The following is a 23366-nucleotide window of genomic DNA, read 5'->3' on the forward strand; positions in this document are numbered from 1 at the left end:
TTTTGAGATAGAATGAACAATGGAAGAAACTTTAGGAATAGAAGGAATGTTAGAAATTACAAAAGGAACTAGGAAAGGAACTCCAGAACTAGCAAAGACAATGAAGAACAAAGAAACATTGTAACTAAACTTCAAGAAGGACTTAATGTAGCCTTTGTGAAAGGAACAAATATCTCTAAAAAAAGTTAGATGGTGATGAGATAGGATTTTTTGAGCTTGATTCAATTGAGTTGAATTAAGTTTGTTCATAGTATCCGAAGTTGAGAACTTTAGTTAGAAGCCAAATTAGAGGTAGAAAATTTGGAAAATGGTGTATCCATTTATGTTTAGATGGTATCTAATCTCACTTATAATTTTAAGCTCATCTAAACAAGTTATGGAGAAATTCAGAGTTAGTAGTTTTTACATATTTTGTCTCTCGCCAAAAATTCAAATTTGTATGCCCAGCCTATCCAACAGCCACTTCCAGTTTAATATTATTTAATCCCCTAGAAATATCAAAAAATCAACAATCAAAGCCTTAGGTTATTTCTTTATTTCCTAAGTGACTATGCTTTAACATTTTTGTGGACCCACAACTCTCCTGCCATTGGATCTTCTTAGGATCTATGGCCCTTGCCATGTCACTATGACAAAATGCTCAACCTTTAGCTATAGGGACATAGCGAGTGTTTGCCATGTGGATCGGTAGGCCCAGTTTGGTAGTGGTGGTGTTTTTGTTTCTTTGGTGCCGAGTTTTGATAAAGCCCTCGGCACTCGCTATCTCACTATCAGAAAAATCAAGCATCTCCCTGTTAGCGACATGGCAAGTCACCATGAAATGAGTGTTGGTGGGACCTCATGTGACATGGAAGGGTGAAACTGCATAGGAGGGATTCTGACCATCAGATCAATGCAAAATAAATAATCCTTGCTATCTCATTATGGAAAGTTGCAAGTTGTTTATTCATAGTGACATAGCGAGCATGGGACCCACCAATCTTCAGAATGCTTGATGAAGTTTCTCCACCTTGGATTGACCTCAGATCAATGGCTTTCGCTATCTCACTATGGGAAGTTGCTTGAAGGATATGTATAGCAAGATAGCGATTCGTTGCCGCATGTCTTTATGGGGCCAGGTTTGTTCCACAAGCCATAGGGTGGACCCTGAACCAGTGATGCATCAGGAATGAGTGTACAGATTAATGACACGTTGGTAGCTGGTTGATTCCTAGCCTCATCCTTGAAAGGAAAAGCACTACAATGGTATAGAGGTTTAGCTCATGGTTTTATAACAGATTGGGATGGATTAGGAGCAGGATTCTGCAAACATTTTGAGAATAAAAGTGACTATTTGTCACTTTTAGAACAATTGGCCACTATAAAAAGAGCCCCCCATGAATGTATGAGTGATTTTAATTATAGATTTCAAAAGACATGGGATAGAATACCTACTTTAGTGAAGCCTACCCCTGGTAATGTCATTTTACATTACCTTAGAGCTTTTAACAGTGATATTGCCACCAAAATCCAAAATATGGGGGGAGATACCTTGCCTAATGCCTATGACATAGCAATAAGGGCAAAAAAAATATTGATACAAGGAGGTAAGCTAGCTCCAAGGCCTCCTATGCCTCTCTTCCTTGATGTTCCAAATCATCAACCAGCAATGGCTCCTCTTCCCACAACTTCTATATCACAATCTCTTGTCCCAATCCCTCAAGCTTCCACATCTTCAAATGGGGTAGATGAAATTAAAGAGATGATGCAATATTTGATGTAGAACATGGAAAAAAGAGAGAAGAACCTTGATAAAAAATTGCAAGATCAAGGGAAGAAGTTAGAAGATCAAGGAAAGAGGCTAGAGGATAATTTCTCTATGATGAGGAAAATGAGCAACAAGGTGGTGACTTTAGAAAGACAAAAAGCTCAAGGTAGTAAAACTCATCAATTGCAATATCAAACTCCAAGCGGTGGTATGCCTTCAAATCCTAATCATTGGAACAATTCTTTTGATCAGAGTAGGCATGGTGGCCATTCTTCAACCTCAAATGTAAGCCAAAGTAGGGCCATAGTCCCTGAAAACAATATGGCTCGAGATCAAGATTTTTGTCCCTCTTGTAACTACTCATATGCCTATTGTATGTGTCAAAAGGCTGAATATTTCATGGCTTTGATGGTCCAAGAACCTATAGCAAAACCATTATACAAGGAGGACCAATTTAAATATGCCTCAGATATGCAAAGATGGGGTGATTTCTCTTTTATGAATCATCAAATGGAGGAGCATTGTAATGTAAACCAAGATTCCATTGCTCATAACACTAGAAGCAAAAGAAGAGCTATGGAAGATGTTGTACCTCCTCCTCCCAATCAGTCCTCAACTTCAAATACAATATCTCATGAGCAAGCAAAAAATGAACAATCAAATGTTTCTCAGCAGCAAAGACAAAATCATAGCAGAAAAGATACAAGTGATCCTCAAGTTTTTTCATCTCAAACTTAGACAATTGCAGCTCCCAAAGCACCTACTATGCCATTTAGTGTGGCATAGAAAATGAAGAAGAAAAATGTGAATATATCTATGTGGAATTTTGTTGCTACTATACCCATGCAAAAGAGGTTGTTGCAGCAAGAATTGGAAAGAATTGAACCAAAGGATCATACACCTAGTATGGAAAGTGCCACAAGCTTAGTAAAACCATCAAGGGAGGTAGAAACAAGTAAAAATGTTAGACCTCCTCCATTCTATGTTTCTCTAATTATAGGGAGCAAGCTAGTCCATAATTGCATGATTGATTCAGGGGCTAGCAATTCAATGATGCCTAGGTGTGTTGCTAATGCTTTGGAAATGAAATACGAGCCCATTGTTAGGGATGTAATACAGTTGGATGGTAGTACTATCAAGACTGTAGGGATCCTTAGGAATGTGGAGATGGCCTTACATACATGCCCTAGTTGTACTGTAACCCAAGATATCTCTGTTGCTAAAGTCAAACCATATTTTGCCATCTGTCTGTCAAGAGACTTCACTACCCATATAGGTGGTTTCATATCTTTTGATTGGTCATATATGTCTTTTAAGATGAGATATGGAGCCAATGCTTCAATCAGAGTAGAGCCTCAAGCCCTCCATCATACTAAAACCTACACCCCTAATTCCATCAACATGAATTTCCCTATTCTAGAGATGGATGAGAATGACATAGTGAATGAGCCCATCACTTCCCTAGCAGAGATACTTGATTTTTTCTTGGATGAATGGGTTGATGCATAGCAATTTGATTCTACATTAGAAACGCTTGAGACAGGTCTCAGTACATATTGTATATTGGAGAAAGATGCTCTAGTTCCCAATCTTGTGGGTACTAAAGAAGATATGAGTGGGATATGGAGCATGTACTTTGATGGCTCAAGAAATAAGGCTAGATCAGGGGCTGGTGTGATGTTAATTTCTCCTACACAAGGAAGGTACTACTTCTCCTTCAGGCTCTAATTTAGTTGCACTAATAATGTAGCCGAGTATGAATCCTTGATTCAAGGTCTCCTACTTGCTTAAAAAAGAGGAAACCAAGCCTTAAGGGTGTATGCAGACAGTGAGTTGGTGGTTAATCAAGTGGGAAATCATAATACCACCAAAAACGATTTGCTCAAGTCTTATAAACATAGAGTATGGGATTTTCTTTAAGGTTTTAATGCATTTAATATTCAAAGCATCCCTAGAAAAGAAAATAGACATGCTGATAGACTTGCAACAATAGGTTCATCTTATGATGTGCCAGGGAATCTTGAGGAGGATAAGAAGCAACAAATCAGAGTGGTAGTAAGGCCTGCCATCCCTAATAACAACATCCATTGGCAAGTGTTTGAGTTTGATGAGAAAATTGTGAGCTTCTTGTAGAATGAGGTAGAATTCTCAAAGAGAAATTAGTCAAGGCTGCAGGATCAGTATGGTGATTAGATCATTCATCTTAGTTCTAAAAAAATGCCTAAGGGTCTCATTACTCTAGAGAGTGTTTTTAATCCTAATGACCAAACAAGAGGTAGAGGCATGAACCTAGCTGCTGATGAAGGTGACTACACTCCAGTCATGGCTACTGATGCAAAGTCTTTAAAAATGGGGAAGGTATATTCCAAAATTGAACACAAAAATTTTATTCATCTATGTCAAGAATTTAATGATATATTTTCTTGGACATATGATGACTTAAAGGGCTTTGACCCAATGTTTTTTCAGCATACCATAGATTTAGTTGATGATGTAAAACTAGTAAGAAAAAAATAAAGACTAGTTAATCCCAAGATTGAACCCTTAATGAGAAAAGAGCTATCCAAATTAATTGAGGCCAATATAATTTTTCCCATCAAGAACTCATCATGGGTAGCAAACCTTTTCCTTGTTAGGAAGAAGACTGGAGAAATTAGATTGTGTGTGGACTTTAGGGACCTTAACCAGCCTTCCCTTAGAGATCACCATCCTCTCCCTTTTGATTTTGTCCAAGGTCAGTGGTTCCAAGAGATTTTCATTTCTTGATGGATTTTTTGGTTACAATCAAGTGCTGGTTAAGGACTCAGATAGATACAAGACTGCATTTACCACCAAGTGGGGTACCTATGCTTATTGTAAGATGCCATTTGGACTAACTAATTCAGGTGCTACCTTTCAAAAGGAAATGGAGATGGCCTTCAAAAGATTGATTAACAAGTTTGTTTTAGTTTACCTTGATGATATAACTGTGTATTCTAAGAATGCAGAGGATCATTTTGATCATCTAAGGTAGGTATTCTTAAGATGCAGAGAGTTTGGGGTTTCCCTCAACCAAAGCAAGTGTGTACTTTCTACTAACTAAGGAAAACTATTAGAACATATTGTATCTGAGGATGGCTTAACCATTGATCCAGAGACAACAAAAGCAATACTTGCCCTCCCTCTTCCTAAACACAAGAAAGGGCTGCAAAGTTTCTTTGGTAGGATAAATTTTGTGAGAAGATTTATCCCTAATCTTGCTACCATGGTGAAACCTCTTATAGCTATGCTCAAGAAAGGTATGGTCTTTGCATGGACCAAGGAAGGGAAGGAAAGCTTTGAAGAGATCAAGATAGCCATAGCCTCAGCCCCTACTCTCATGAATCCAAATTTTGAGAAAGATTTCATTCTTTATATCCTAGGTGGTAAGTCAAGCATTTTTGCTATCCTGACTCAAAGAAATGATAAAGGTGATGAGCAACCCATAGCTTTTTTTAGTGAAGGGCTTAAGGAGTATGAAGATAAGTACAACTATGTAGAGAAGTAGGCCCTTGTAGTCATCAAAGCTTTAAATAAATTTAGACACCTCTTGTCTCATAATAGGATCCATTTGTTAGTACCCTATGCTAGTGTGAAGGATTTCCTTTTGAACAAAGATGTTAGTGAGAAAAGAGCTAGTTGGATTACAAAGGTAATGGAATATGATGTTGACATTCAGATTACCAAGCTGGTAAGAGGGAAAGGATTGTGTAAACATATGTTATCATCTCAAGAACTTGATGAGGAAGTTTCCATGATACTGACAGAGCAACAAGAGGCAAGAAATGGTAACCCAAGGAATTGGATGGATGACATCAAGAGCTTCTTATTAGGGAGCAGATACCCTCAAGGATTAGATAGAACTAAAAGGAGATAGTATAGATTACAATCAATCCCTTATGTCATAATTAATGGTATCCTCTTTAGAAAAGATTTTAATGGAGCCCTATTAAGATGCCTTGATATAGACCAGGCTAAAAGAATGATAAAAGAACTTCACGATGGTCCTAATGGTGGTCATTTCTTGGCAAGGACAACTGCAATGAAAATCATGAGGGCTCATTATTGCTAGCCATCTCTGTTTCATGACTATCATAGGTATGTGAGGAAGTGCAAAAAATGTGCCTTCTTCTCTGGCAAAAAAAGATTTGCAGCTCTTCCCCTTCATCCTATCTAGGTGAACTAGCTTTTTGCTCAGTGGGGATTGGATTTCATAGGCCCTATCAATCCTCCTTCTAGTTCTGGTCACAAATGGATTTTAGCTGCTATAGATTACTTCACCAGATGGACAGAGGTAGTTGCATTGAAGGATGCCACTAAATCTTCAATTGTTGAGTTCCTTGATGGAATTTTGACTAGGTTTGGTGCCCCTTCAACCATCATTTCAGATAATGCAAAGTATTTTGTTAGAGCTCAGATTTGTGCATGGGCAGTGGACCATAATATCTATTTGAGCACATCCTCAAATTACTATCCCTAGGGTAATGGTTTGGCTGAATCCTCCAACAAGAATCTGATCAAGATCATAAAAAGGACAATAGAAGATAACCAAGGTGTTGGCATAAAAAACTGAAGACAGCTCTGCGAGCTAATAGGATAACGCCTAAAAGGTCAATAGGGAATTCATGATTTGTGCTAGTATATGGTAGAGAAGAAAGGATTCCAATTTCATTGGAGTTCCCATCCCTAGAGCTATCTCATCAGCTGGAGTTGATTGAAGGTGATGTCATGACAGTAAGAATGGCAGAGCTGATGGAGTTGGAAGAGAAGAGAAGTAAAGCCATGCAGACCCTAGAGACACACCAGCAATAAGTAAAGAAGAGTTTTGATAGGAAGGCTAGGGTTAGAATCTTTAGGGAGGGAGATTTGGTTATGAAATGGGATGCAGATAGGGAAAAACCAAGAAGACACTAAAATTTTGATGCATTGTGGAGTGGTCCCTATCTGATCGATAGTTGCAAACACGCCAATGCTTTCCAGTTAAGCAGACCTAGTGGTGAAATTCTAACTATCCTAGTCAATGGGATCTATCTCAAGCCATGTTTTTGAGGGTTTGACATCCCATGTATATAGTTAGTTTAGTTTTGTCTTCCTATTTGTTCCTTGCTTTTCCAAGAAGTGTACGAGCACAAGTTTTGTCTCCGTTAGATAGAAAGTTTTGAAATTTTGAAGGTTGCAGATGAAAGTTTTGGTCTCTGGTTCCAGTTGCAGAGACAAGGGTTTTTCAGTGTTTTTCTATCTTAGAGGTAGGGTTAGGGTTTCATAGTGCTTAGAATCTACATATCTTCTTGACTCTATAGCCCAATGGATGCTTTAGGCCACTGGTCTTGCGGATAGTTGGCTTACGTCCCCTTTGAGTCGCCAGAAATGTTACATATCTTGTCTCTTGCCAAAAATTCAAATTTGTATGCCTAGCCTATCCAATAGCCACTTCCAGTTTAATATTATTTAATCCCCTAGAAATATCAAAAAATCAACGATCAAAGCCTCAGGTTATTTCTTTATTTCCTAAGTGACTGCGCTTTAACATTTCTGCGAACCCACAACTCTCTTGTCATTGGATCTTCTCAAGATCTACGGACCTTGCCATGTTGCTATGATAAAATGCTTGACCTTTAGCTATAGCAACATAGCACGTGTTTTCCATGTGGATCGACAGGCCCAATTTGGCAGTGGTGGTGTTTTTGTTTCTCTAGCACCGAGTTTTCATAAAGCCCTTGGCACTCGCTATCTCGCTATCAGAAAACTCAAGCATCTCACCATTAGTGATAGGGTGAGTCACTATGAAATGAGTGTTGGTGGTACCTCATGCAACATGGAAGGGTGAAAATGCATAAGGGGGATTCTGACTGTCAGATCAATGCAAAATCAATAGTCCTCGCTATCTCGCTATGGAAAGTTGCAAGTTGTTTACTCATAGCAACATAGCGAGCATGGGACCCACCAATCTATAGAATGCCTGATGTAGTTTCTCCACCCTTGGATTGACCTTAGATCAATGGCTTTCACTATCTCACTATGGGAAGTTGCTTGAAGGATATGTATAGCAAGATAGCGATTCACTGCTGTGTGTCTTTTTGGGGCCAGGTTCGTTTCACAAGCCACAGGGTGGACCTCGAACCACTGATGCATCAAGAATGAGTGTACAAATTAATGACACATTGGCAGTTGGTTGATTCCTCATTGGCTAGGGTGATGATAGTGCAAAAAGTGGGCCAGTCCCTTCAGTGCATCTTTCACTATTGTTAGATCAGCATGGATCTATGGTCCTTGCTAACTCACTATGGAAGATGCAGGAAAGTTATGTATAGCGAGTTAGTGACCTGGTGACACATAGATTGTGGGTCTTGTTTTCCTTGGCAGGCCACAAAAGCAAGAACTTACTGGACAAGTTAGAAAAAGGCCAAGTTTTTTTTGGTTAGCACACTGACAGATTGGGTGTATCTTCAGGGCCATCGGATGGTGGAAGATCGATGTTTCTTGCTATGTTGTTATGAAAAAATGCTCAATCTTTAGCTATAGTGACATAGTGAGGATTTTCCACATATCCTCAAAGTTCTATGGGTCCAGTTGAGGTAGTAATGGTTAGATGCAGCTGGCGGTTAGTATAACATTGCGGTCAGGATTTTTAGAGAAAAGTTGGGGCAATTAGTGAAGGAAGGATTGGTCAACCACATGGAAACTCTGCTAAGTGGCAAAATGAAATAAACTGATTGGCCCACGTGGCTCATCCTAGTGCCAAGATTGATTGACTAAGTTGACTTGCTGATTCATGAACTAGGAAGAGAGGAAATCAAGGTTTTTTGCAAATCTAATCTTCATGATCAATCCCAACCACCAAGAAATGAATGCTAAATGTGGGAGAACACTCCACCCCTCTGATCCAACCTATCTACCTAGTCAAAGCATAGTTATGGCACTGTTTCTGTCTTCTCAAGGCATTATTTGACATAGAGGATCAAATACCATTGCATCTGGATCTATACCCAGATCAGGTTTTCTCCATGATTGTTCTCTGGAGGACTTCAATGCAGTGGTTGTAGAATAACTATAGTTAGAGGACATCTCAGTTATGCCTACACTATAAAGGAAAATTTTGTAGATTTTGTTCAGGTTGATCATTCTCTGTTGTTCTCTATTGTTGCTCTGTTATTCTAGTGTAACATTCCCTTTGCCTCTGAACTACATGATTTTTTACTTTATCTCCTTCAGCCATTGGTATGAAAGTGCAAGAACTCCTGGCCTCTTACTAGTGTCTTGTAGAGATCTATGACCTACATGAATGTACCTCCTTGGATCTATGAATGATATATAAGTGAATCTCTCTTTCCTCGTGTCATTCATCTTGATCTTCTGATCTACATGTGGTTTTCAGATTTAAGCAAGTCTGAATGTGTATATCCTTAGTTTCATTCTAGTTCAAAAGTGCATATATGGGCAAAGATTGGTCTGAACACTCTATTTTGGTGCATCACCTCTTTAGATTAGATTAGGTAGATTTTCTTTCATGCTCTCCTTCTCCCTTTTCCTCTCCAATAGTAGTTAGGTGCATCCTGATAGTAAGAGGAAGCCAACCTTCTTCGGAGACTCAACCTCACTGTTCAAGTCCCATAGCTTGGAGGTTGTTTCCATGTTTCACTAGGTTGTCCTCATGCATAGGCTTTGGACAAGGTTGCAAACCTAAGTGACAACAATAGTATTATAGTAAGGGTTGGTTTTGTAACAAAATATGAAAAATATTTTTTTCCAAAGAATTTCATGATGTGAAGTCTTGAGGATGTTTGTCATGATGAAATGAGGCTATAGTAAACCTCAGGTGACATTTGAAGATTGGATAGATGATTTTGAGTAGCTATTTGATTATAGAACATAATTGACAACTTTTTCATATTTGCAAAGTACATAATTAATGCAAGTTCAAGTTGATGAATAAATGGAGTACACTATTGATTTTTCACTTCTTTGCAAACACATCCAAATTGAAGTGCATTCTAAAGTGACTTGTTAGAGTGATTTCAAAGAAAATCGTATTTTTAGAAAGAGGTATTTTATCATTTTTCTATAGATTTGTTTGGTAAAAGATATTGTTTGATAAGATCATGGATATGTCAGTAGTACATAGTGTTGAGAATGAAGATAGACCTAAGTTTAAGATTGTTTACATAAAACCTAATGAAGGAAACCCTATCTCAATGCTGTCTATCACTCTAAAAAATGTAGTTTATCTTGAAGATATAGAAAGTTATTTGAATTGCAAGTTTGAGTCAATTGGTAGTGAATTCATGAACAAAGATATGGAACTAGTTTTCAACCATGACATGACCATGAAGCCTAGATTTGAACATATAAGGGAATTAGACTTGTTTAAGTATCATTTTTTCCATGAGTTAGACATAGATGAATGGACTCAAATCATATTGAGTACGATACATGATGATTCATTATGGGTGCAAGATAATGTAGTTGCCATTTTTGCTAACCTTATTCATGAGGTAATTGGTCTAAGTAAAAAAGGCAGTGTACCTATATGTGAGAATTGGTCAAAAAGAAAGTTGAAAGTTACACTAAAGAAGTATACAATAGTAAGGCTATGGTGATCAACACGATCAAGCAAGATGATGTGATATTTATTCATAGAATTATTGCTTATTTTGTTTGTGCAAGTTCTAAGATTGATGAACTTTCAGCAGGATTCATATATGCAACATATAATATATGTGTAGAGAAAGAGAAAGTGGATCTTAGTGAAATATTGAGAATGCAACTCCTAGAAAACCTTGAAAAGATTAAGAGAAGAAAAACTAGTGTATTTAGATTCCATTCATTAATAAATCACATATTCTTTCATATACATAAGAGATTTCCTTATTTGTCAGTCACAAATATTATAAGTAGTCACAAATGCACAATGGAGAAGGTTATAGAGGTGTGCAGAAGGCACCCTATAGACAAGATATTAGATAGTGGCAATCTAATAATGAGAACATTTCAAAATGAGATGAAACATAGATTTAGAATTGAACCTACAATTGTGGATAGATTCAAGGAAGATATTTGTTTATTAGTTGATTCAGATCATACATATATTCAAGTAGTGGAATCTTAGGAGACATTTCTTGATCCCTTGAGCTAAGAATTGAATGATGATGTAGTAGTTGGATATATTAACCTGTTGCTGAATTCAAATAGAGGCAAAGGAGAGTATAGATTTGGAACATATGATGAGATCACTCAGCATGCTCACCAAGCCAACTTAGAGAAGTCATCTCACAAGAAGCTTGAATCAATAATGAAGAAGGCACTATCAAAGGTTGGAATGATAGAAAGTGAATTTGAGGCTGTAAGATAGACAATAAAGCAAGGTATACTAAATATACAACCTTTATCAATATAAGTTTCTGAGACATCTTCAGAATAGAACATTTTGTATGTAGTATTTTCTGATGTTTAGCCTAGTGAGCAGAAGAGAAAATATGATAGATTAGTTGAAGCAATGTCTACAAAGACAAAGAGAGTCAAATAGCTGGCCAAAGGACTAGGTTTAGAGACAAAAAACATTGTTGGCAATTAACTCCAATTATGAAGAAGATGAGGAACAAGAAACCAAGCAAGAAAAAAATGTGACTCCACCTAAGAAAGTAGCACAAAAAGCTTGGCAACCTTGGAAGCCAAAGATTAAGAAGATCAATACAATAGTTGCAAATGAGGGAAACTTTGTTTAGATGAACAAGTTCTATTATTTGTATATTAATTTTGAGAAATATCATATAGATATATCTACTATGAGATATATTCTATCAAATAATTTGAAATTAAAGAATCTTGAGAGCATTATAAAACCAAAATGTCTATGAGAGACTCATTGAGAAGAAGGCTCCTACAAGGGAAGAATATGTTAAACTTCAAAAGTCTATCTGCAAGAATGATGATGATGATGAAATAAAAAGACTATTGAATAACCTTGCTCCATACTTGAGAAATAAATTGAGGCCATTTCCATTTATGATTGGAGACAGAATAAGTTAAGAAGAGAGACTATAGCAGCAATCAGTCAAATGATGTCAAAGTCACAAGAAGCATCTCCTCCAACTCCTAGAACCTTGGAAGTGTTAGTAAGTGGTGACATTATGCAGATTGATCAAACCAATGTTACTATTAACATTAATGATACCAATCCATTTGGTGGTTCCGAACCAAATAAAATAGACATCAAAGATATTGAGGGTAAGTTGAGACAAATTAAGGAAGAAAAGAGGCTACTGGAATAAGAAAAGAAGAAAATAGAGGAAGCCAAGAAAAAATTGCTTGAGGAAGATAAGAAAATAATGGAAGATAAAGAAAAGAAAAGAATTGTAGAAAAAGAGAAGAAAAAAAAAAGTGAAGAAGATGAAAAGAAAATATTGGAAAACAAGAGAGAAAGAGAGGAAAAGGAAAAGAAAGAAGAAGAAGAGAGAAGAACAAAAGAGGCAGTGAAAAAATAGAGGGATGATGAAACTAAACCATCTAGTTCATCCACTCCACTCCCTCTCACTAGTTGATCTACTAATGATGATGATCAAATAGATCTAATCTCATCCCTAACCAAGTTTATTGAGAAAAATTGAAAGTAAAGAGTTTATAGAGAACAATAATGGAAGCAACAAATCGACTACACAACACATTAGCAATTCAACAAATAGAATTATATCTTAAATAAAGAGCACAAGTAGTGCTAAAATCATTCAATCAAGAGTTTACAAATCTATTAAATATTGTAGAGATGAAGGCTCAAATTTCCCATGATGCTACTTGTTTAGCACCATTTGTCAGAATATCAAGAATGACTTAGTTAATCTTGATACTTTTATAAAAGAACTTTGGAAATGCCAGCAAGAAGGGAAAATTTTATATATTAAGTGTACCCTATTATACCTGATGACTAAAGACATGAACAGTTAGATAGAGATAAAGGTGAGTGAGCTAGAGGCTTTATCCAACTAGATCCAGCATCCATCTCATCAAGTAGATGATTTTGAGAGTCAAGTTGCCAGTGTTCAGAGTGACATTAGGAAATTGGAACTTCAAAAAGAACAAATTTTGAAGAGGACATCTAATTTCAAAGAATCCATTGATCTAAAATGATCTTTTGCTGAGAAACAACTAGAAGAATGTGTCAAGGCCAAGGAAACATATTCAAAATTTATGTATTCAAACATTAATGTAGTTGGGATTGCATCATATGCTTTATGTGCAATTCTCACATCAGCTGAGTCTACCAAAGAGACATGGACCAAAGGTATGAATATCCTAAAGACTATTTTTGATGATTGTATGAAGATAATATCAACATAAGGAAGGACAACAATTTTTGATATTTTTTGATAGTTTTTTTGGACAGAATCTTGACATTTTGACCTTTGTCATTGATGTCAAAGGGGGAGAAATACATGTGAAAATTGTATACATGTCAAAAGGGAAGATTTTTGGGAGAGATAAAAATGGGAGTGATACAATGTCAATGATATGTGAAGTATATTGTATGGGGAAGCATATATGTAAAGTTGAACAAATTGTAATAGATGTAAGGCGTTATTTACTTTTGTTTTTGTCACTTAGCCAATTTTCCCTATTTTTTTGCTGTTGATGCCAAAGGGGGATATTGTTGACAATTGGCTAATATTAATATGTAATTGTTGTCATTTATGGTAACATATGATGTACATGTTCACAAGAAACCTCAAAAATAAAGATACTTAGTGTTTGGTAATTAGAAAATTGCCTAAGTATAGAATTGGGTTTACAATAGTGTATTATTTTGTTTATAACATGTTACTAACATCATATTATGACTAGTGAAATTACATGGCGATAGTATACATGTTGGTGATGACATGTATAACCTTCAAAGTTTGTATAGACTATACAAAATAGAGATAATCATGTTTTGGTAAAGTAGGACAATGGAATTGAAGGAAAGAGTTTTTTTGTTTACAAAACAATTACTTGTCCAATTAGAACAGACATCCTAAATGTTTACTTTAAGTTGGTTGCAAGTGTTATCTTGTAAGATTGTGTAATTGTGAGTTACAAATTGTGATGAGCAAGCTTTTGTAAAAGTGAGACAAGCAAATTTTTATATGAGCTATTTGATGATCCAAGATTGAGTTGAAGATCAAAGATCATTCAAGTTAGGAAGATAACAGTAAATTAACTGTTTGAGTAGTGAGCTCTTCTTGTAGTTGAAATTGCATGTTTGGGTAGTGGGTTCTTCTTGCATATGTTATACTACAACTCCTAATAGGGTTGGCACAACTCCTAACAGGGACTACTTATAGTAGATTTTCTCATTGACTCCTAACATGGTCTATCCTCTAGCAAGGAACTTATATATCAGTATATTATTTAGTGGGTATCATCCCCACTGGGATTTTCCCTTGGCCAGGGTTTCCCTAGTTAATAAAATATGTTGTTATGAGTTATCTTTGTGCATTCTTACTATTACTGTTCATCATAACTTTATTGTTTTTTTATGCATGGTTTAAAGTAAGTAATAATATCTAGTTGGCAAATAAAGTTTGTAGATTACTGATTCACCCCCCCAAACACCCCCCCCCCTTCCACCTAGTAATCCATATTTCTAACAATTGGTATTAGAGAATAGTTACTTTGAAGAGGCTTAATAGCTTAAGTAAGATCCCTATTTGTATGGAACACTTGATGAAGATCCTTGAGGAATCTCTCGAACAAATTGATCTCCTTACTAAAGAAAGAGATAAGTTGAAGGGCAGATATGAAGACTCAAAAGTATACATTGGTTAGTTGAATAAAAAGATTGAACATCTCAAATCCAAGCCCGAATCTACTCAATCTAGAACTAGTGATGATGATTATTCAAAACTGAAGATGGAATACAAGATCTTGAAGTGTCAGCCGAAGATTACAAATCTGAAGTTCACTTTTAGAACTGATCCTAGAAAAATAAAATCTGATTTGAAGACTGAAAATGCAGATCTTAGAGAAAATCTAGCAAAGAGAACATCTAAGTTTGAAACATTAAAAGAAGATCATGAAGAACTACATAAGTACAATACTATTGTGAAAGGTGAATTGACACATTGCAAACAATAGCTTGAGAAACTTGATTCTAGAAGAGAAAAGCTTGATGATTCTATGTCAATATAGAGGCCTACTTATGATAAGATTGGTCTTGGCTATACAATTAATATGTCAATGAAGAAACCTAAGATTAGATCAAATCCAAAAGAAAAAGACAAATTTGATGATAAGATTGAATCCAGTAAATCTTCTAATAAACCTAAAGAAGTTAGAGAAGACAAGGAAGTTAAAATCTTGGACAAACCAAAGCAAGTGGAAACTCCTAAAGCAACCAGGTATGAATTTAGATGTAAGTGTTTTTTATGTAGTGAAATAGGTCATATGAAAAGAGATTGTACTAATAAATCATTTAATCATGTTAAGGACTTTTATTGTCATAATTGTCATGGTATGGGTCATAATGCAATTGATTGTAGCAAACCTAAGTATGATAATGATAGAAGAAATAGTAGAATGTCTAGAAATACTAACCCTTGAGATAGAAGAAGATCTAGTGAGAGGAAATTGAGAGAAGAAAGATCTTATGAAAATAGAAGACAGATCGTGTGTTATAAGTGTAACAACTTAGGACACATTTCTCAAAATTTTCATGCACATGATGATCAATAGAATCCTACAAGTAGAGCACCTATATGTTAGTTATGCAACAACTTTGGATACATAGTGATGTATTGTAGAATGCATAGAAACTTCAGAGGTGGAAGGAACAATGGAAGAAACTTTGGGAATAGAATAAATGATGCGAGGAATGCTAGAAATGACAAAAGGAATTGGAAAATGAACTCTAAAACTAGAAAAGACAATGAAGAACAAAGAAACATTGTAACTGAACTTTGAGAAGAAATTAATGAAGTATTAATGAAAGGAATAGATATCTCAAGAGAATAGTTAGATGATGATGAGATAGGAAGATCAAAGGTGTTTGTTGAGTTTGATTCACTTAAGTTGAATTAAGCTTGTTCATAGCATTAGAACTTAAGAACTTTAGTCAGAAGCCAAATTAGAGGTAGTTGTTACCAATTTTTGCCCCGGCCAAAAAATTTGAATTCAAATACCTTGGCCCACCCAATGGCTACTTCCCATATTTTATATTATTTTAATGCCCGGGAAGTATCAAAAAATAAAATGATAAAACCTTATGTTATTTCTTTATTTCCTAAATATATTTCTGTTGGCCTGCAACTTTCCACGCTATCAGATCTTGCCTAGATCCATGTTGGGCACTTTCCTACATTCTCCAAATGCACTACCTTTACGTAATGCTAGGAAGCCCCTTTGTAACATGTGGATTGATGGGTCCATGTTGTTCTTATGGGCCGCAGAGGGGAGAGCTACTGGCTGAGCTGGCGATTCTATTGGCACTCGCTTTCCCACATTATGAGTTTTTTCAAACTTCCTAACAATGTGGGGAAGCACTTTTTGACCACATGGTAGGTGGGTCCATCTTCTGTGAGCCATCATTCACAGGGTAGACAAGGTGGCAGGGTGAGTTGGCAATTTGATTAGCACCTGCTTTCCTGCATTGTTTGTTTTGTCAGACTTCTTGACAATGCGAGCAAGTGCCCTAGTGACATGTAGCAAGGTGGGGCCAAGTTGTTTCAAGGCTACATGGTGGTGCCAATGGGATGCTGAGTCAGATGCTGAGTGTTTCATGGGCCCAAAAAATTTGAGGGGCAAGCAAAGTATTATAAGGATCTTTCACGATTGTTGATCTCTACGAGATCAACGATCGGTGCTTTCCCGCATTATGAAGATGCAAGGACTTTAAACACTATGGGTAAGAACCTAAAGGAAACGTGTCCTTGTGGGCTCGGCCAAGGTATTAATAGTTAAAGTAGCATAGTTGGTGCTGGCAATTACATCGCAGTTGCAGTTAAGCTAGGAGGTGGCGCAGTTAATTGAAAAGATGTGGTCAGCTACATGGAGACCTTGCAAGGTGGTAGAAATTTGAAAGACTATTGGCCCATGTGGCTCATCCTGGTGGCAGAATTTAGTTGACTTGTTGACTTTGCTGATTCATGAGCTAGAAATGAAGGAAATTGAGATTTCTTGCATGATTTGATCCTCATGATCAATTCCAACCACTCTTGAATGAATGTTGAACCAAGGAGAACACTCCACCACCCCTAGTTTACCAATCTACTTGGTTAGAATTGTTTAATAGTGTTGTTTATTGTCTTCTCAAGGCCTTGTTTCAATAAGAGATTAGATTTCATGGTATCTGAGTCTGTGCCAATGTTGGATTTGCCCTAGATCGGCATGATTATTCTCTGTAGGACTTAATGATGATGGTTGTGGAGTAACTTCAGTTAGAGGACATCTCAGTTATGCCTAAGCTATAAAGGCAATTTTTGTAGATTTTATTAAGGTTGAATCTTCTTTGACTTCTCTGATATTGCTCTGCAATTTCACTGTAAAATCCTTTTACCTCTGAACTATATGACATTCTACCTTATCTCCTTCATCCATCGATGCAAAGTGCAAGAAATATTCACCTCTCATTGGTGTATTATGGATATCTGCAATCTTGTGTGAGTATATCTCTTTTTGCCTATGAATGGTATATAAGTGAATCCTCTCTTTCCTTGTATCATTCATTTGGATTTTCTAATTTGCATGTGATTGTTGTTAGATTAAAGAAAGTATGGATGTGTATATCTTTTGATGTCATGATGGTTCAATAGTCTATGTATGGGTAGAGATTGGTTGAACACTCTATTTTGTTGCATCACCCCCTTAGGTTAGAGTAGGTAGATTTTCTTTTCATTCATTCCTTCTACCTTTTCCTCTCCAAGAGTAGTTAGGTGCACCCTGATAGTAAAGGAATCCAGCCTTCTCTAGAGACTCAACCTCATAGATCAAGTCCCAGAGCTTGGAGGTTGTTTCCATGTTTCACAAGGTTGTCCTTAGGTAAAAACTTTTGATAAGGGTGCAAACCTTTGTGAAAACAATTTTTGGCATGCCTAGTGGGACAATATTCAAAAAATTTCAAGCCTACTAGTGTCAAAAGGAATATTTCAAGATTAATACCAAGGAGATAGTACTAGCTTTGATGCTCAAGCCTTCAAGAGGCTCATTCTTCAAGTACTTGGAAACTCTGAGCTTCAAATACATCTAGTTCTAGACCAAAGTTGCAGTAATTCATGCCCAAAGCTAAAACAAGGGCATCTTCTAGAGGAAAATTTCATTACCAAGAGCTTTCATTTTCAAATCCTAGAAGAAGGAATACTAGAGTATCTTTATCACTAGTTAGGAGTGCAATAGTAAAAAAAAAACCTATAAGATCCATCTCTACTCCTCCTGCTATTAGATCTCAACCTAGATTTCCATCAGCACATATTAATAGATCACTTGTCTATATGGCACAGCCTAGGGCTCATGCTTTTTCCACCTTTAATAGTGGAATCCCTCTTTTATTGGCCCAAAGACATAACATACCAATAGCTACACTCAAAAGTATACCAGAGTTTACTGGTGAAACTTCTATCTCTCCCTCACAACACATTCAAGAAGTTGCAAATGTTTGCAATATCCATGGTATTACAAAGGATGATGTTGCATTTAGGCTTCTAGCCTCATCCTTGAAAGGAAAAACATTACAATGGTATAGAGGTTTGGCTCATGGTTCTATAGTAGATTGGGATGGATTAGGAGCAGGACTATGCAAACACTTTGAGGACAAAAGTGACCATTTGTCACTTTTAGAACAATTGACTACTATAAAAAATCCCCCCATGAATGCATGACTGATTTTAACTATGGATTTCAAAAGACATGGGATAGAATACCTACTTCAGTAAAACCTACCCCTAGTAATGCCTTCTTGCATTACCTTAGAGCTTTTAATAGTGATATTGCCACTACAATCCAAACTATGGGAGGGGATACCTTGCCTAATGCTTATGACATAGCAATAGAGTTAGAAAACATCCTAATACAAGGAGGCAAGCTAGCTCCAAGGCCTCCTATGCCTTTATTTCCTAATGTTCCAAATCACCAACCAGAAATGGCTCCTCTTCCCACAACTTCCACATCACAATCCCTTGCTCTAGTCCCTCAAGCTTTCACATCTTCAAATGGAATAGATGAAATGAAGGAGATGATGCAATCTATGATGCTGAACATAGATAAAAGATTGCAAGGCCAAAAGAAGAAGTTGGAGGATAGCTTCTCTATGATGCAGAAAGTGGGCAACAAGGTGGTAACTTTAGAGAGATAGCAAGCTCAAGGTAGTAAGGCTCATCAATTGCAACATCAAACTCTGAATAGTGGTAGGCCTCCATATCATAATTATGGGAACAATTCTTTTGATCAGAATAGGTAGAATAGCCATGCTTCGACCTCAAATATAAACAAAAGTAGGGCCATAGTCCCTCAAAACAACATGGCCCAAGACCAAGATTTTTGTCCCTCCTATAACTACTCCTATGCCTCTTGTATGTGTCAGAAGGCTAAATCCTATTTGGCTTTGACCATCAAAGAGCCTACAGTAGAACAATCATATAAGGAGGACCAAATCAAAGATGCCTCATATATGTGAGGACAAGGTGATTGCTCCTTTATGAATCATCAAGTGGAGGAACATTGTAACGTAAACCAAGATTCCATCACTCACAACACTAGGAGAAAAAGAAGAGCTATTGAAGATGCTACTGCTCCTCCAAATTAGGCCTCAACTTCAAATGCAATACCTCATGAACAAGTAGTAAATGATCAATCAAATGCCTTTTAGCAGCAAAGGTGAAATAATGGCAGAAAAGATGTAAGTGATCCTCAAGTTGTTCCATCTCAACCTCTGACAAATGTGGCTCCCAAGGCTTCTACCAAAGAACCTACTACACCATTCAGTTTGGTAGAATAGATGAAGAAGACAAATGTGAATATTTCCATGTGGGATGCTATTGCTACTATATCCATGCAAAAGAGATTGTTGCAACAAGAATTGGAAAGTATTGAACCAAAGGATCAACCACCTAGCATGGAAAGTACCACAAGCCTAGTACAACCATCAAGGGAGGAAGAAACAAGTAAAAAGGTTAGACCCCCTCCATTTTATGTTTCTCTAATTATAGGGGGTAAAGTAGTCCACAATTGCATGATTGATTCAGGGGCTAGTAGTGCAGTGATGCCTAGGTGTGTTGCTGACACTTTGGAAATGAAATATGAGTACATTGCTAAGGATGTATTACAATTGGATGGTAGTACTATCAAGATTATAGGGATCCTTAGGAATGTGGAAATGCCCCTACATGCATGCCCTAGTTGTACTATAACACAAGATATATATGTTGCTAAAGTCAAGCCACATTTTTCCATCTGTCTATCAAGAGACTTCATTGCCCAAATAGGTGGTTACATATCTTTTGATTGGTCATATATATCTTTTAGAACAAGATATGGGACCAAAGCTTCAATCAGAGCAAAGCCTCAAGCCCTCCATCATAATTAACACTACACCCCTAATCTCATCAACATGAATTGCACTATCCTAGAAATGGAAGAGAATGACATAATGAGTGAGCCTACCACTTGCCTAGCAAAGATACCTAATTTTTTCTTAGATGAATTGGCTAATGCATATCAATTCAATCCTATGTTAGATATCCTTGAGATAGGGCTTAGTACATATTGTATATTAGAGAAGGATGCTCTAGTTCCCAATATTGTGAAGTCTAAAGAAGATGTGAGTGGGATATGGAGTATGTACTTTGATCGATCAAGAAATAAGAATGGATCAGGGGCTGGTGTGATGTTGATTTTTCTTACACAAGTAAGGTACTACTTCTCCTTTAGGCTCCAATTCAGTTACACTAATAATGTGGCCAAGTATGAATCCTTGATTCAGGGTCTCCTACTTGCTCAGAAAAGAGGAATTCAAGCTTTAAGTGTATATGGAGATAAGGAGTTGGTGGTTAATCAAGTGAGAAATCAAAATATCACCAAGAATGGTTTTCTCAAGTCCTATAAATATAGGGTATGGGATTTTCTTGAAGGTTTCAATGCATTTAATATTCAAAGCATCCCTAGAAATGAAAATAGATATGCTGATAGACTTGCAACAATAGTTGCATCTTATGATGTGCCAGGGAATTTTGAGGAGAAGAAGAAGAAACAAATCAAAATGGTAGTAAGGCTTGCCATCCCTGACAACAACATCCATTGGCAAGTGTTTGAATCTAATGAACAAATTGTGAGGTTCTTGCATAATGAAGCAAAATTTTCAAATAGAAACTAGTCAAGACTACAGGATCAGTATGGTGATCAAATCATTAATCTCAATTCTAAAAAATTTCCTAAGGGTCTCATTACCTTATAGAGTGTTTTCAATCCTGATGACCAAGCAAGAGGCAGAGTCATGAACTTAGCTATTGACGAAGATGATCACACCCCAGTCATGGTTGCTGATGGAAAATCCTTAAACATGGGGAAGGTATGTTCCAAGATTGAGCAAGATAGTTTTATTCATCTATGTCAAGAATTTAATGATATATTTGCCTAGACATATGATGATTTAAAGGGTTTTGACCCAAGGTTGTTTCAGCATACCATAGATTTAATTGATAATGTCAAAATAGTAAGACAAAAATAGAGGCCAGTGAATCCCAAAATTGAACCCTTAATGAGAAAGGAGCTATCCAAATTGATTGAGGCCAATATAATTTTCCCCATCAAGCACTTGTCATGGGTAGCAAACCTTGTCCCTGTTAGGAAGAAGAATGGAGAAATTAGATTATGTGTGGACTTTAGGGACCTTAACCAAGCTTCCCTTAAAGATCACCATCCTCTCCCTTCCATGGAGTAGATTTTGTCCAAGGTCAGTGGTTCAAAGAAATTTTCATTTCTTGATGGATTTTCTGGCTACAATCAAGTTCTATTCAAAGAGTCCGATAGATACAAGACTGCATTTACCACCAAGTGGGGTACCTATGCTTATTGTAACATGCCATTTGAGCTAACCAATGCAAGTGCTACATTTCAAAATTAAATGGAGATGGCCTTCAAAAATGTGATTGTAAAGTTTGTATTAGTTTACCTTGATGATATCATAGTGTATTCAAAGAGTGTAGAAGATCATTTTGATCATTTGAGACAGGTGTTCTCAAGGTGTAGAGAGTTTGGTATATCCCTTAACCTAAGCAAGTGTGTCTTTACTACCAATCAAAGAAAATTATTAGGACACATTGTATCTAAGGATGGTTTAACCATTGATCCAGAAAGAACAGAAGAAATACTTGCTCTCCCTCTTCCTAAAAATAAGAAAGGGTTGCAAAGTTTCCTTGGTAGGATAAATTTTGTGAGAATATTTATCCCTAATCATGCTACCATGGTAAAACCCCTTACAGCTATGCTCAAGAAAAGAATGGTCTTTGCATGGGCCAAGGAAGGGAAGGAAACTTTTAAAGAGATTAAGGTAGCCATAGCCTCAGCGCCTACTCTCATTAATCCAAATTTTGAAAAGGATTTTATCCTTTATACCCTTGGTGGTGAGTCAAGTATTTCTGTTGTCTTGACTCAAACAAATGATAAAGGTGAAGAGCAGCCCATAGCCTTCTTTAGTGAAGGTCTTAAAGAGTATGAAGACAAATAAAACTATGTGGAGAAGCAATCCCTTGCACTCATCAGAGCTTTAAATAAATTTAGACACCTCCTATCTCATAATAAGATTCATTTGTTAGTACCCCATGCAAGCATGAAAGATTTCTTTTTAAGCAAAGATATTAGCGAGAAGAGATCTAGTTGGATTACTAAAGTAATGGAATATGATGTTGACATCCAAATCACCAAGTTGGTATGAGGAAAGGGGCTTTGTAAATAGATGATATCATATCAAGAACTGGATGAGGAAGTTTCTATGATACTAACAGAACAACAAGAGATAAGAAATGATGACCCAAGGAATTGGATGGATGATATGAGGAATTCCTTATTAGGCCACAAATACCCTCAAGGATTAGATAGAACTTAGAGGAGATAGTATAGATTATAGTCAATTCCTTACGTCATAGTTGATGGTATCCTTTTTAGGAAAGATTTTAATGGAGTCCTATTAAGATACATTGACATAGACCAAGCTAAAAGAATGATCAAAGAGCTTCATGATGGTCTTGATGGTGGTCACTTCTCAGCAAGGACAGCTGCAATGAAGATTATGAGGGCTAGTTACTACTAGCCATCCATATTCTATGATTGTTATAGGTATGTGAGGAAGTGTAAAAAATGTGCCTTCTTCTCCAGCAAGAAAAAGCTTGCAGCTCTTCCTCTTCATCCCATCTAGGTGGACCAACCTTTTGCTCAATGGGGATTGGATTTCATAGGTCCTATCAATCCTTCTTCTAGTTCTGGTCACAAATGGATTTTAGCTACTACAGATTACTTCACCAGATGGACAGAGGCAGTTGCATTGAAGAAAGCCATAGAATCTTCAATTATTGAGTTCCTTGATGGAATTGTGACCAGGTTTGGTGCCTCTTCAGCTATTATTTTAGATAATGCAAAGTCTTTTGTA

Source organism: Cupressus sempervirens, chromosome 10 (genome assembly GCF_028749045.1).
Source record: "Cupressus sempervirens isolate cs-2001-9-10 chromosome 10, ASM2874904v1, whole genome shotgun sequence".
Taxonomy (NCBI): Eukaryota; Viridiplantae; Streptophyta; class Pinopsida; order Cupressales; family Cupressaceae; genus Cupressus; species Cupressus sempervirens.